The sequence below is a fragment of the Nematolebias whitei genome, chromosome 3 (assembly GCF_014905685.2).
Source record: "Nematolebias whitei isolate Nwh7 chromosome 3, NemWhi1, whole genome shotgun sequence".
In the NCBI taxonomy this organism is placed as follows: Eukaryota; Metazoa; Chordata; class Actinopteri; order Cyprinodontiformes; family Rivulidae; genus Nematolebias; species Nematolebias whitei.
The window spans coordinates 18129366-18142794 of record NC_056500.1 but is presented as its reverse complement, the minus strand read 5'-3'; positions in this window follow the sequence as shown (position 1 = coordinate 18142794).

Sequence of the window (13429 nt, the reverse complement as noted above, 5' to 3'; positions counted from 1 at the left end):
CAACGCTTTTATATTTTTTTTTTTTTTTTTTTTTTTTTTTTTAAATGATGCATCTCCAAATATTCCACCAATTCTTCTCAGATTCAGCTGAATTTGTTCGCTTTGAGGCCGTTAGTCATCCTAGTTATTCATCATCTTTTAAGTGTAATTCGTCAGGCGTCTCGGAGGAAAATTTAATGTACTTTTCTGATGAGGAAACGTCTTTTTAAAAACTGCAGCTCTTCTTGAAACCTGGTGTAAACCTGATCCTTTTGCTTCAGCTTTGACCAGGATGGATTGCTTCCACCAGATCTGCTTTCATCACGGCGGTAAAAGACAGGTCAAGGTTGCATTGTTTGGTTGTCACGGTAACCTGCAGGTTAAGAAGCTGTCTCTCCTCTGAGCTAACCTTCTGTCTGCCTCTTCAACCCATCAACATGTACGATTAGGTTAATGCGCGCCATCTTCTGTGCCTGCCTCTACTTTTGTCTTTTTAACTGTGAAGAGACACTTAATGAGCCAATCGGAAACGGTTATCTCTCAGGGCAAAGTCAAAGATTATCCCTTTCTGTTTTTGTGGAAAACATGGACAAAGCAGAACAGATGTTGAGTTGATAGTGCAGGCTGTCGGCTGGTTAAAAACTCAAAATGTTAAAAGAAAGAAACAATATGTTCTGCAGCTCATTGCCGACTTTATAAGAGTCATAAAGCAAAGAATCAATTTCGCTCACATCTAAGTGGCGTCACATTGATGTAAGTGGTTTTTAACCTGAATTAATAGCCAAACTAATTGAGCATGTGGCCGCGCATTAAAAACATTTATCTTCAGCATACGTCTACTTTATGCAGCAGTTGGTACCAACTTAAAGAGCTGCCTCGTTGCTTTTATGTTTGCATTTAAAATTAAAGGCCTATCGTTTCCTGAAGGAATGCATGTCGCCCGCTCTTTTCATGCCAGAACATATAAAGGTAGACGCCGAATAGTTAACAGAACATTTGTAAGGAATAGCTTTTGTTTAATGTTAAGGCTGAGAATGTGTTTTGGGGATCAGTCTCAGCTACTACACCAAACTTTAGCTTAATAAATCCAAAGTTAAATAAGTTATAGCCATTTTTGTGTGTTTTAAGGTCTGCTGGCTGTTTGCTTGACACCATAGGTCATCTAGTTGTAGATTTTCATTTCATTCATTTTTTTACCTGCTTTTGCCTTTTGCCAGCAGACAATGATGAATGTTAATTTTAGTTGCTGCAACATATGCCTCAATTACCTTCCACTCAAATCCCTGTCATGTAATTATTATTTCAGTGCTCTGAAGCGTTCAGTGTTATTCCACTAAAACAAATACTCTTAAACTTAATAACCTTTCATGTGAGCGTTCCAGCTTTCCTCGTAGACGAAATGAAGAATTATAATTAATTCCAACATGATACATTCCTAATGGATGCTGTTCTATGAAGATGAATCCAATGCAGTATTTACTGGGAACACTTCCTGTGTCCTGAAGTACAGTTTTGCTCATGAATAATATAAACATTTGATCTAAGGACACCAGAGGAAAGTGAGATGAAAATATCCGTTTTTTCTTCCGTTTTTTAATGAATTTGCAATCTTTAAAGGCAATGTTGTTTGATTTTATTAAGACGTGTGCCAGAATTGAACTGATTCAACAAACGGGTCGCTGCCCACTTCTGTTAAAACGCACACGAGTAAACACCTTCACTAATCGGCCATGATCATCAGACCTGTCTTTATTTTGGTTTGCTCACGTGATGAAACGATGCTCATTGGTGTCAGGGCCGTTAGGGCAGGGAAGTACAGAAGACCTACAGAGTCCAGAAAAACCATCTCTCAAGCTTCTGATGCATGATGGGAGTGATTTACCGATTGCCTTACGACCCTGATCTGTTGAGATTTTTAGATAAGGAGAGAAAGCCTGATAAAAGTCTGCTTGAATGGCATTTTGTAGATAAACGTGGGGGCTTTTTGTTGACCTTTTAATTTTATAATTTATCCATTAATTATTGCTCATGACTATCTATGTTGCTGATCTCATGCTGCTGATCTGTTTCATGCTGCTGTGTTCATTCGTACTCATCTGCTCACACAGACTCATGTTCGTGCTGCTGTTGTTCGGCAGATTGTTTTAGTGCTTAGAGAATTCTTAGTTTAGTGTATTTCTTAGTTCTTATCTTAGATCTTATTACTGTTTTTCTTTTACAATTTATACTTTTGCTGGATGTAATTGGGACCCTGTGTACAATTCCGTTCCAGCACATGTACCACATGAGGTGCGAATGACAATAAAGAAACCTTGACCTTGACTTGACCTTAACCTTGAATATAAGCTGGATCTGTCAAAATGCATCATTTAGGCACTGGGATATTTGAATTGTCTGCAACAAATGCAACATGGACTCTATTAGATATAGAATTGCATTTCAAATTATTCTGTAAATTTATTTTGAATAAATTGTGCACCCTACATGTATTTCAAACACTGTCACTTGAAAGACCTGTTGGCCTTGTGTAGATGAACAGATGCTGGGATATATTCATCATTTAACGCGGGTTCCTCATTTTTCTGGACTGAATAAAACGTGCATTGAATTTAAGGAAATGCAAAGTGAGACGTCATTTATATTTGACCCATCAAAATGAATGCGGTCATTTATTTACAGAATCAAATTTAACATCAAACATGTACATTAATTTGGCAAATTATGAAAATAACAACAAAGCCATCAATCAGGAAAAATCATACGGCCATGATTTTTCCGTTGCTGCACCAAAGACATTTATAAAAACTGTACAACTATGATCTTTTACCCACATGAATGTGGGTGAGCATTTTACACAGACATTTCTAAATATCTGGAAGAATTTCTACTTGATAGAAAAGTTTAAAGATGGAAAGAAGTTTAGAGGGAGTTAAGATGGTATGTGAGGGAAATTAAGTGTTCACCAGAATCGACACTCTCCGGCTTTCTTCAGCTTTTCCTTACAGTACACTTAGGTGATGAAATCGGCTCCTTTACCTGGAGATGTCTCAGGTGAGATTCCGTTTAACGCACCCTTTCAGCGTCTCAGTAGGATGCTGTTACTCGTCCGAAGTAATGGCGAGGCTCTGTTCGACACATATTCACCTCAGTGGAAAATGTTATAATCCCATGGAACTCGGAAGAGCTTTGTTGTCATGTCAGGAACTCCAACAGCACTCCATCAGAACTCAGCAGAGCTTGAGTAGACTCTCACCGAACTCTACGCTCTCAGAACTCTTAGAACTCCGACAACTCTCCAACTCCGAGAACTTTCCAACTCTGTACTCTCTGAGAACTTCAAGTAGATCAGGAAGTACTGACATTTTAAAGACTCTTTCCCGGTTCACTTTTTGGGATTTGTTCATTGGTCAGAAACGACCAGACGGGGTGGGTTTTGTGACGTAAGAGGTTAGAGACAGCGAGAATTTGTTATGAGACAGATCAGAAATGTTCTCACAGACCGAGAGGGTTTTGTTTTGGCGTGTTTCAGGAGACAGGTGCAAAACATCTCTACTTACGTCTGAGAGGATTCTAAAACATGACAGTTTTAACATAACAACTTGTTTTTCGTTTGACTGTAACCTTGTAAACGCACACACTTGCTCATTCAAAAGCAGAAATCAGAAAACTGCATAATTACTCTGTAACAGCTTTTAACATGAGTTCTAACTGCATGAGAATAAAAATCATTACTCAGTTAATAAAATTGATTAGTTCACTGCAACATCTAAAATGGTTTGAACTAAGACACTTTGATTATCAACATTTGTAAGATAGTAATGATAATAAAAAGAGAGTGTTCTTTTCACTTGAATCTTCAAGAAAGAAAGTCTCAGGATGGGTGAACCTGTATTTATGTATTCAAATACATGAAATGACAGTTCCTGTCCCACAAGGTTCTTAAGGTCAAGAGTTTTGACCTTAGACTTAGTTTTGACGTAGGCCTAGTCCACTACACTTGGTTATCCTCAGGCTTTCTGTGAGTAGCAAGTTGGCCATCTGGCCTAAAACATTTGATTGTTGCACATGAGGATTGATTGTTTTGCACATATTAAAAGTCTACTTTTGAGATTCCAACAATCTTGGCTTGAAACACAGCAGTGAAAGCTGCCTATGGGACAGATCTGGTTGGCAGGCTGTAGACTGAAGAAGCCCTCTGGATGAGGGACGAAACATTTCTCACTTAAAGAAACTGGTCCAGATGACATGATTTAACCTTTTTTGCTGTTAGTGTTTTACTTTTGTTCTTCTTTTGGGGGGTGACGACAGACTCACAAACATTGTGTTCCAGTAACGCTTCACTGATCTGGCAAATCCTGTTCCTCTGCTTCATTTCAGTGTTAAAAAATGGCTTCAAAGACTCGTCTTTTTATGAAACATAAAATAATATACATATATTTAAAATGTATTAACCATAAGGCTGAAAAAAGGCGCTGGAAAACTGGAGTTTAAGTCTAATTAAAGAGCTTATGTATGTCACCAAAGCTGTCCTAACAGCCAACATTTTATGCATAAATGCCAATAAATGTCACGTCAGTGATGCTTTTTTATTTTGAATGTCAAACTATGCTGCACACGCATTCATTTACATCTCCTCAAACTCTGAAGAAACGCTCAACGTAATTTTGACAACTGAACAATGCTGTAAACCACTGCAGCCTCTTATTGTTGTCCTTGAAATCTTTAACATATCCGTCACAGACGAGCTTACACAACTAGTCTCTGAGAAGAAAGCAACATCTGCCTGCTTGTTTTTGAAGACTATCAGTCCATGAAATGCACCTTTGAGTCATTCTGTGCCATCGCCTCTGGCTTTAATATAAATACTGTAATTCTATTAAAGGAAAAGAGCATATTTTTTTCCAATAATATTTGGGATTTTGATATTGTTGTAATATATGACCTCATCAAATGTTGAGCAATAGTTTTCACTCTCAGCTATAAATTTGGACTGAGAGCAGCGATTAGTGTTTTATAGGTCTCGTTAGGCCAAATGAAGCATTTTATTGTAGATAAACAACAGGAATGGAAAATCTTGGAGACTCAGTGGCAAACAATATTTGTTGGATGTAACTTATCTGTATTTATCAAAAAAACAAACCTGGGAGGGATAAAAGCTAACAGAGCAGATGAGCCATAAGTGACTTTAACTACCTAAAAAGACCTGAGACATTAGCACTGTTCAACATCTTTGCATAACGTTTTGGTTTTTGTGCTAATGCTGCTTCAAAAAAATTCACGATGTCCACGTTTTTTGGTTAATGTGTTGAGCGTTGTGGTTACGTCATACGCTGGCCACTGCAGAGCATGTACAGGCCTCATGTTGCTTGTGAACTTCATGCAAAGTGTTTCCAATGGGCCAATAAACGGATCAATGTGCTATTAAACTGTGTTACATGGTTTTTGATGAGGTGTGAAGGAAGTATGATTTAATGCTTTTAGCCCGGTGCCTTGAAGCAACTTATATCCTCAGAAATACCCAAATCCTTTAGTTGTTTAAAGTGCTGGCATCATCCTCCTAAACTTTCCTCGACCTTGATGCACCAGCACAGCTGCAGCAGATTTATGAGCAGCACCTTCTTGAAATGAATAAAGGAGCACCAACCTCACATGCAGAAGCAGCTCTATTAGATTTGGACGTAGTGACTGTGGAGCCCATTTGATTAGAATGAAACCACCGCCATGTTTGTGTGCAGTGATGTCAGCTCTGTGAAGAATTAGATCATCCCAGCAAAAGTAGCCTTCAGAAAATTAAATCACCCCAGTCCTTAATTCTTCTTATATGAAGTGAACCACCAGACCACAAAAACATTTCGTTTTTAATGCTTATTTTGCACGTTGAACATTACAAAGTAAAAAAAGAAAGTGTTTTACAAAGCACTAGTTTGGCAAAAGTAAAAAAAATAAATGGTTCATCGTTGTTCTATTTTTAATTCTTTTGCATATTTATTTTTACTTGTAGAGATTATAATAAAATAACAGAATTATTATGTTTTTCCTGCGATTGCAGCCCTTGAATCATCATCTTTCTGCATCCTTCATGATGTGTCTGGAACAGGGTGCACTCTAGTTTTTCCTCTTTATATTAGTTCTTATATATATATATATTATATTATATTAACTCTACACTTAGGTGTGGTAAAGTCTAGTTATTGTTTGGTGTGTTCAGGTAAAACAAGGCCAATTTAACAAAGCTATAAAAACCAAACATCCAGTGTGATAAATTATCCACTTTTGTTGTCATGGTGCTGTTAGATCAGTGTGAATCCTCCCATCTCCACCAGGGGTTTTCTGTTTTGGACAGTATCTTCACAATCTTTTTCCATGCTCAGTGAAAACATCAGTTGTTGTTGTTGTTGTTGTTGTTGTTGTTGTTGTTGGTTAATATTTTATGAATGGCAGCTGAGCTTCTGACCAAAACTGATGTCCCTTCACCCACCTTTAGTGGCTGTTTATCTACATGTATTTTTTTTTCTTCATCATGGTTCTAGTAGTTGATGAAAATGGTAAATGGACTGTACTTATATAGCGCCTTTCTATCTGATCAAGATGCTCGAAGCACTTTACAATCTGTGTCCTCATCTACCCATCATACATCACTCTACTAGATCTATATAAAGCTAATGGAACAAATCATTCTAAAGAGACTAATCAGAGCTTTATCACATTCATACACCGATGGGACACACATCAGTGTCTTGCCCAGGGACACTTTGGCATGTGACTGTTAGTGGATTTGAACCCCCAACTCTTGCATTGGAAGACGACTGCTCTAACCATTCAGCCCTTTGTGAGCACTGCATACTGTACTCAATGGCTGTAAAGTTTCTGTGGAAGAACAAAGACTTAATTTAGAAACAGTAACACAGATTGATGCTTTTCCATTGCTCTTTTTCTTACTTGTGAATGGTTCTTTTGGTACACTAATAATAATAATAATAATAATAATAATAATAATAATAATAATAATAACAATAACAATAACAATAACAATAACAATAACAAAATAATAATAATAAGGATGATGATGATGGTGATGATAGACCCCACTACTGTGGGGACAATTTGAAGAAGCAAGAATGAAGACCCAATAAAGTCAGCAGGGTTTGACTTGGTCTTATGTGAGAATCTAAACAAAACGTGTTTTTTGTTTTGTTTGTTTGTTTTTTTACAAAAACATTTCATTTTTTTGCAAAGTTTAGTAAGTTTTTAGTAAAACTTCAGTACAATGTGTACCGTGATTACGCCAATTAAGATTCAGAAAAACTCTGATCTGCTGTCTTTGCATGTCCTAAGTATTGAACTGGAGTCCAGTCTTCTGGACATCTTGACACTGGGAGAGAACAGAAAGCACAAATGTAAACCTGTTATAATATAACTACACAAAATGTAGTGTTACATTCACATACTTTAGTACTGCTAATGCAGGGTTAGATGGGACAGGAAAAGGGCAAACTCTGCATTTTGAGTCAATTTGCACACATTTCAAACACCACTTCCTGTGATCGATGATTTAGATTAGGTTTGCACATTGAGATGTGTGCACAATAACAAACATAAACTAATGAACACACTGTGTCACATCTCTATGATATTCACGGTGGCTCTTAAAGGAGGAGTGAAAATATTTTTCCTGGAACAGAATAAAATATTCATGCTGTTTCTTGTCACCAGAGGACAACTTCGTTCCTGGTTATCCCAGCATCTATCTACGTCTGCGTCTGTTTGAGTTCATTTCTTATCTCCTGCATCTTCTTCATCTTCTTTACCATCTTTCTGTGTAGCAGGAGCAGAGTCTTCCTCGTCTGTTTCTTCATCCCGACAGGTCCGTTTCTGAATGTCCTTGAAGAGGTCTTAAAACTAAAAGTCGTTCTTTACGATGTCCTTGTTTACACCTGTTGTGGTCAAATCTAAGTTATAGAGTTTGATCTATGATTCTATGATGGGAGGAAGGTGAAGTATCCATTTGTTTGGAAATTATAGATCCTGTACGTGGAAAACTTTAATTATCACTTGTTACCAAAAAGACAAAATAAAAGCTTGAGAAAGTTTGTTTGTCACTTACATAATCAAGATGGAAAAAATACAAGAATGCAAATAAAGTTAAAATTAAACGTTGGAAAGTCGTAGTTATGTTTATGGTTTTTGCACAGAATAATGTAGTGTTGGGTCAGCACCAGACTGCATAAAGAATGGTTAATTTGCAGATTCGTGTGCAAAAGATGCAGAAGCAAGGGCACAAATTGGTGATTTGTTTTCATGCAAAAGTGAGAGAAAGGTTTATAAACTCAGAAATGTGATTTCCTTTTCTTCCATGTTATTTTTATTTTGACACCTTCTATTTCAGCCATGCTCTGCACAGTTCCTAAATGCAGTGAGTTTCTTTGACAAGACGGGTTGATTCATCGTTTGCTTTATCAAAATCATTGACATAATTCACCAGACATGAAGAAATCCTTTAATAAACCCATCAATGTACAATCAAATTGAACTTTAGACATGAAAACAGTGAGACATGTTTAATTATGATGTACCAACTTTGTTAAGGTTTTGCATTGAACCAAAAAAATAAATAAATAAAATTAACCATATTATTCAAGCTTTTTTTTTTTTTTTTTTTTTTTTTGACTTTTCAGCATTTGTGTAATTTTTTTCAAAACTGTCTGCATCAATGTGCAGGTAAATTAACTACTTCTTAAATGTTAATGCGTGAAAAAAACACATCACATAAAACTTGAACTAAAGACGTCCTCATCGAGACACATTTGATCTAATAAGCATCACTAATGTTGCAGACTTTAATATGGACAGTTTACCTCAAAAGTGGAGCAGAACGTTCAATATTCCACCTTCTTCAGTGTCTTCTGTGACTAATTCCGATGTGTAAATTCAATCACCTGCTGCTGTCTCCCAGCTCTGCACGCCGTGTTGTCTATTTATTGCTGAGTTAAGTCAGCGTCTAGATCAGATAAATTCTAGAGAGCCCATTAAACGTTTAAGTGTCCCACAATTCATCAGTCAGGCTCCACAGACTGAAGAGAAGCACACTGACATACCATTTTGAATTGTAGACATAAAATCGAGTTAAATTGTAAAGAAGCTAACATATTTAAACAACAACAGATTTATTAGGTTAAATTAATGAAAACAGCTTTTGAATTGGAAGTTTACGTCATTATATTTTAGCTGAGGGAGAATTGTTTTTATTGTGTTAGCGTGTCAGTGGATTGCCCAAAGATATTCATTCAACCTTTATTTAGACAGGTAAATCCCTTACTATATTATATTTCTTCAATTAACATTTTAAGTATTTAAAAGCAAAAGTAGGCATAGGATAAATAAAAGTAATTTTTGGAATTTAGAGAGAAAATAATGCATTGAGTGTCATGATTTTATAAACTTTTGGTTGTTGCTTTACGTGCATTTAGACAGAAAAAGACTTTCGAAGAACAACAATCACACAATATTCATTTTATCCTTGACAATAAAGTCAAAGTAGCAAAAAAAAAAAAAAAAAGATCCTAAGTCTCTGTCTCTTGTTTGTTTGCATGGAGGTCATGTTGTATTGTTCATTAATGCTCTCGTTCCACAAACCATTATGCTAATAAAGATAAATGTATGTTTATTCTAAAAGACATAATTTATCCCTCAAGGCCTTTTAGGAAGAAGCAGAGGTATGACTCTGAATTAATTATCACAGTGATTGATACATCTGCTTTACCTTGCATATGCTTTGAATGTAAAGACAGATTTTTATTTAAATTATTATTCGACTGTACTCGGGGAATAAGGGGAGTGCTGTGCTTTGTGCCTCCCAAGGTCAGGTAAACAATGATGAGTAGGTCACCTGCTGGCTGCAGAGAGAATCCAACAGTGTCCGTGTTCCTGCACACACTTGCTCAAATTGTTGTGCTCAGGCTGTAATGTTTTGGCACCAAATGGCTTTGAACTCCCTGTGCAGCCATTTGAGGAGTTGCTACATGCATATGGATGTTGTGATGAGGAGGCTGATATAGAAACAGGTAAATAATGTGAGGACAAACTCCAGCATGAAGTGTCACGAACAGTGTCAGCGGGTGATAAGTAGATTAGAACTGTTTATTATATTAGGGTGTGTTGAAAAACCCACTGTGGACCAAAGTGCTTTTCATGGAACAGATTATAAGCACAACCCCATACGAGTTAAAACAATACAAACAGTGATTAAAACAATTCATTATCCATTATATTTTACCTGCTTCTGCCTTTATTTACAAAAAACAAACAAACAAATAATACTTAGAATTTTTTTTTTTAATCAGTTCTGTGTTTAAACTGGTTTGGAAAGTTTCAAGTGTGTAGTCTTGATGTTGTTCCAAAGTTTTAGTGCAGCTTCAGCAAAAGCTCATTCTCCTCTGCTCCGGTACATTGAGAAGTATTCGCTCACTTGACCTCAATATTTGGGGTGCATATTTAAAAGACTGGAGAGGTAAGAAGATGCCAACCCATTAAACAATAAAACCATAAGTTGAATTCAAAAATGAAAAGGAAGCCAGTGTGAAGATGCCAGCATGAATTTAAAGGTGGGATCTATTGCATGTGTTAGGATTCCTGTGTTTTTGCTGTGTCTCCACTAACCATTTCCTGCAATTGGGCAGTACTGTTCCATGAGCAGCTGTCCCTCATGACGGCTGATTACTCCACCTCCTACTTAAAGCTGAGTTGGTGCACTAGACTTTGTTTGCCACTCGGTTACTGCATAGTGACATTAATCTACAACCTTTTGTGTAAATCCTAAAATCTTCCAAGAGTTTGTTTTATAAATATTTTACCTGTACCCTTGCAGACTTCTTTGTGGGCTTCTTAATCAACTGATTCTCTGTTTATGTCTGCTCCAGAGAGATTTTCTGCAATCTAACCTATTAAACAAAAACCCAAAGATTAGGAACTTGGCCTGCTACTTGCCTTCTCTCCATTGTTTCACCCAGCACCAACTCCACTTACCTTTGACTCCTTTCTCCAACCTTGAACCAGGAGTCCTTTCACCTCCCTTGCAGAACCTTTAAAAAAGAAAACTTTAGTAAAACATTCAGAATCTTATGTAGGATCTTATTAACCTCAAACATACACTCACCTTATGCTGTCCTGCAGAGCCTTTCCTTCTGTGGCTCCCTGAAAATAAAGTTACCATTTTATCTGACCTCCAGTGAGTCTTTTAAGTCTTTTGATATTCTGAACCCTGGGTTATAAAATTATACCAAACACAAATTATAGCATCTGTCAGAAGTCTAACTCCATTCAAGAAAGCAGAAATTGGCCAATACCAATGACTTTACCAGTTGCCTCATCAGAAAATGAGTACAAATTACCGTATTTTTCGCACCATAAAGCACACTTTAAAAAAATCTTAATTTTCTCAAAATTTGGCAGTTCGCCTTATAATCCAGTGCACCTTACAGTATGTATGGATTCTGGTTGTGCTTACTGACCTCAAACTGATTTTATGTGGGGCACGGTGCTCATAAATCATGCCAAAATGACTTTGGTAAGCTACATAGCTGCTACCGTGCATTGCGGCTTAGCGGTTGAACGACTACATAATTTTTAAACTCAACATTAACATGATAAAATTCGAGTAGAACTCAAGTAGTTGATGATGTCATAGGATCTCAAGATGCAAAACTAAATAAATAAAACTACAAAAAAAGTAAATTATTATTTACAAGAAAAAACGACCAACAAAACATTGGGAGCGTATATTATGCTCCTCCCATTTGTCATTCTGCAAATAAGTCACAGGAAAACTGGTTGTTGTTGTTGTTGTTGTTGTTGTTGTTGTTGTACAAAAGTGAAAGAAACGTGTGGCACGTAAAAAAACGAAACTAAACACTGTGGGGCGGTTGACCACCCTGCACCACCGCTCGTGGTGTTGCCCATTAGGTTTAGTTTTAGAGATTAATATGTTTATAGTTTTTTTTTTTTTTTTATAGGGTTAGAGATTAATATTTTTTGATTTTTGTTTGTGAAACAAGGTCAGAGGAAGCTGGTTCTGGTTCGGTCAACTGGACCCGGTGTTACACCATATTCTGTGACCTGCAACAATGCATGCAACACTGCCTCCTACGCTCACAGTATACGATGGTCACAGAATATGGTATAACACCGGTTCGCAACGAGCTCCAAACAGTCAGGAAGTTGATTAATTTTCTGTTTCCTTACGGTAGTTGAACCGGAAGATTCATCTTTAGTTAAATATTTCCATACCATTGACGTATTTCTACCTGTTTGCCAAGACTGGGCCTGCTCCATGCCATCCGTCTGCTTGGAAGAATCCCTTTTTGTAGAGCCTGCACCCGGTGCAGATCATGTGACACGTGATGCAATGATGTAATGGTGACGTAATGACGTCACTACGAAATCTTGACGTGAAATTTAAAAACTCGAGAGATGTCCTAGGAATCGATGTGTCGAGTACTCGAGAAGTCTGTTAAAGCCCTATTGCGGCTTCCGTAGTCGGGAGTCTTGCAGTAACGTAGTCAGGAGTGTCGCAGAGTAATACTTATGGTAGTGCTTCAACATACCGGTGTATGTGTATATGTGTGTATTTAAGGACCACAAAATGAGACCTGTAAAGAGATATGCTTACAAAGCAGATTTAAAACTCAAGGATAGTCACGCAGTAGAACATGGGAATAGAGCAGCTGCGATAGAATTCAACATTAATGAATCAATGGTGCAAAAGTGGAGGAAGAAAGAAGATGACCTGCGCCAAGTAAAGAAAACCCAAAAGAGTTTCCGAGGGAACAAAGCGAGATGGCCACAGTTGGAGGACAAAATCGAACAGTGTATCATTGAACAGAGAACAGCAGGTAGAATCATCTCTACAGTCTTTAGCTGACTCAAGGCAACAGCGGTAGCACATAACATGAACATCAACGACTTTCGAGGAGGTCCTTCTTGGTGCTTTCGTTTTATGAAAAGGCATAAATTTTAATATTTCGTATTTGTCTTAATAAAGACAATCGACACTGCTTCACGAGCATGGGTCTGTTTATTGCAGGCTCGTAACATGTACACTCCACTTACGTCGCATCCTGTCTACCTTATGGCAAGCCCATGAGGACAATAATTATGATGGTTTATTATACAACATTGTAAATACGACATCTCCCCTTTTTTTTTTGATGCCACGTCCTCTTTGAATTGGTACACATATTGAATATATTGTCACATGAAAATGATGTTGCAGTAAACATGTCAGACTTGTAAACATCATTTTACGTAAACATCGTTTCACGTGGATATCATTTCACCTTATTTCACAAACAATTTTACATTCACATATTTTCATGTAAACATCATTTTACGTAAACATCATTTCACGTCATCTCACGTGAATATTTCATGTAAACATTCCATCATTTCACATCTT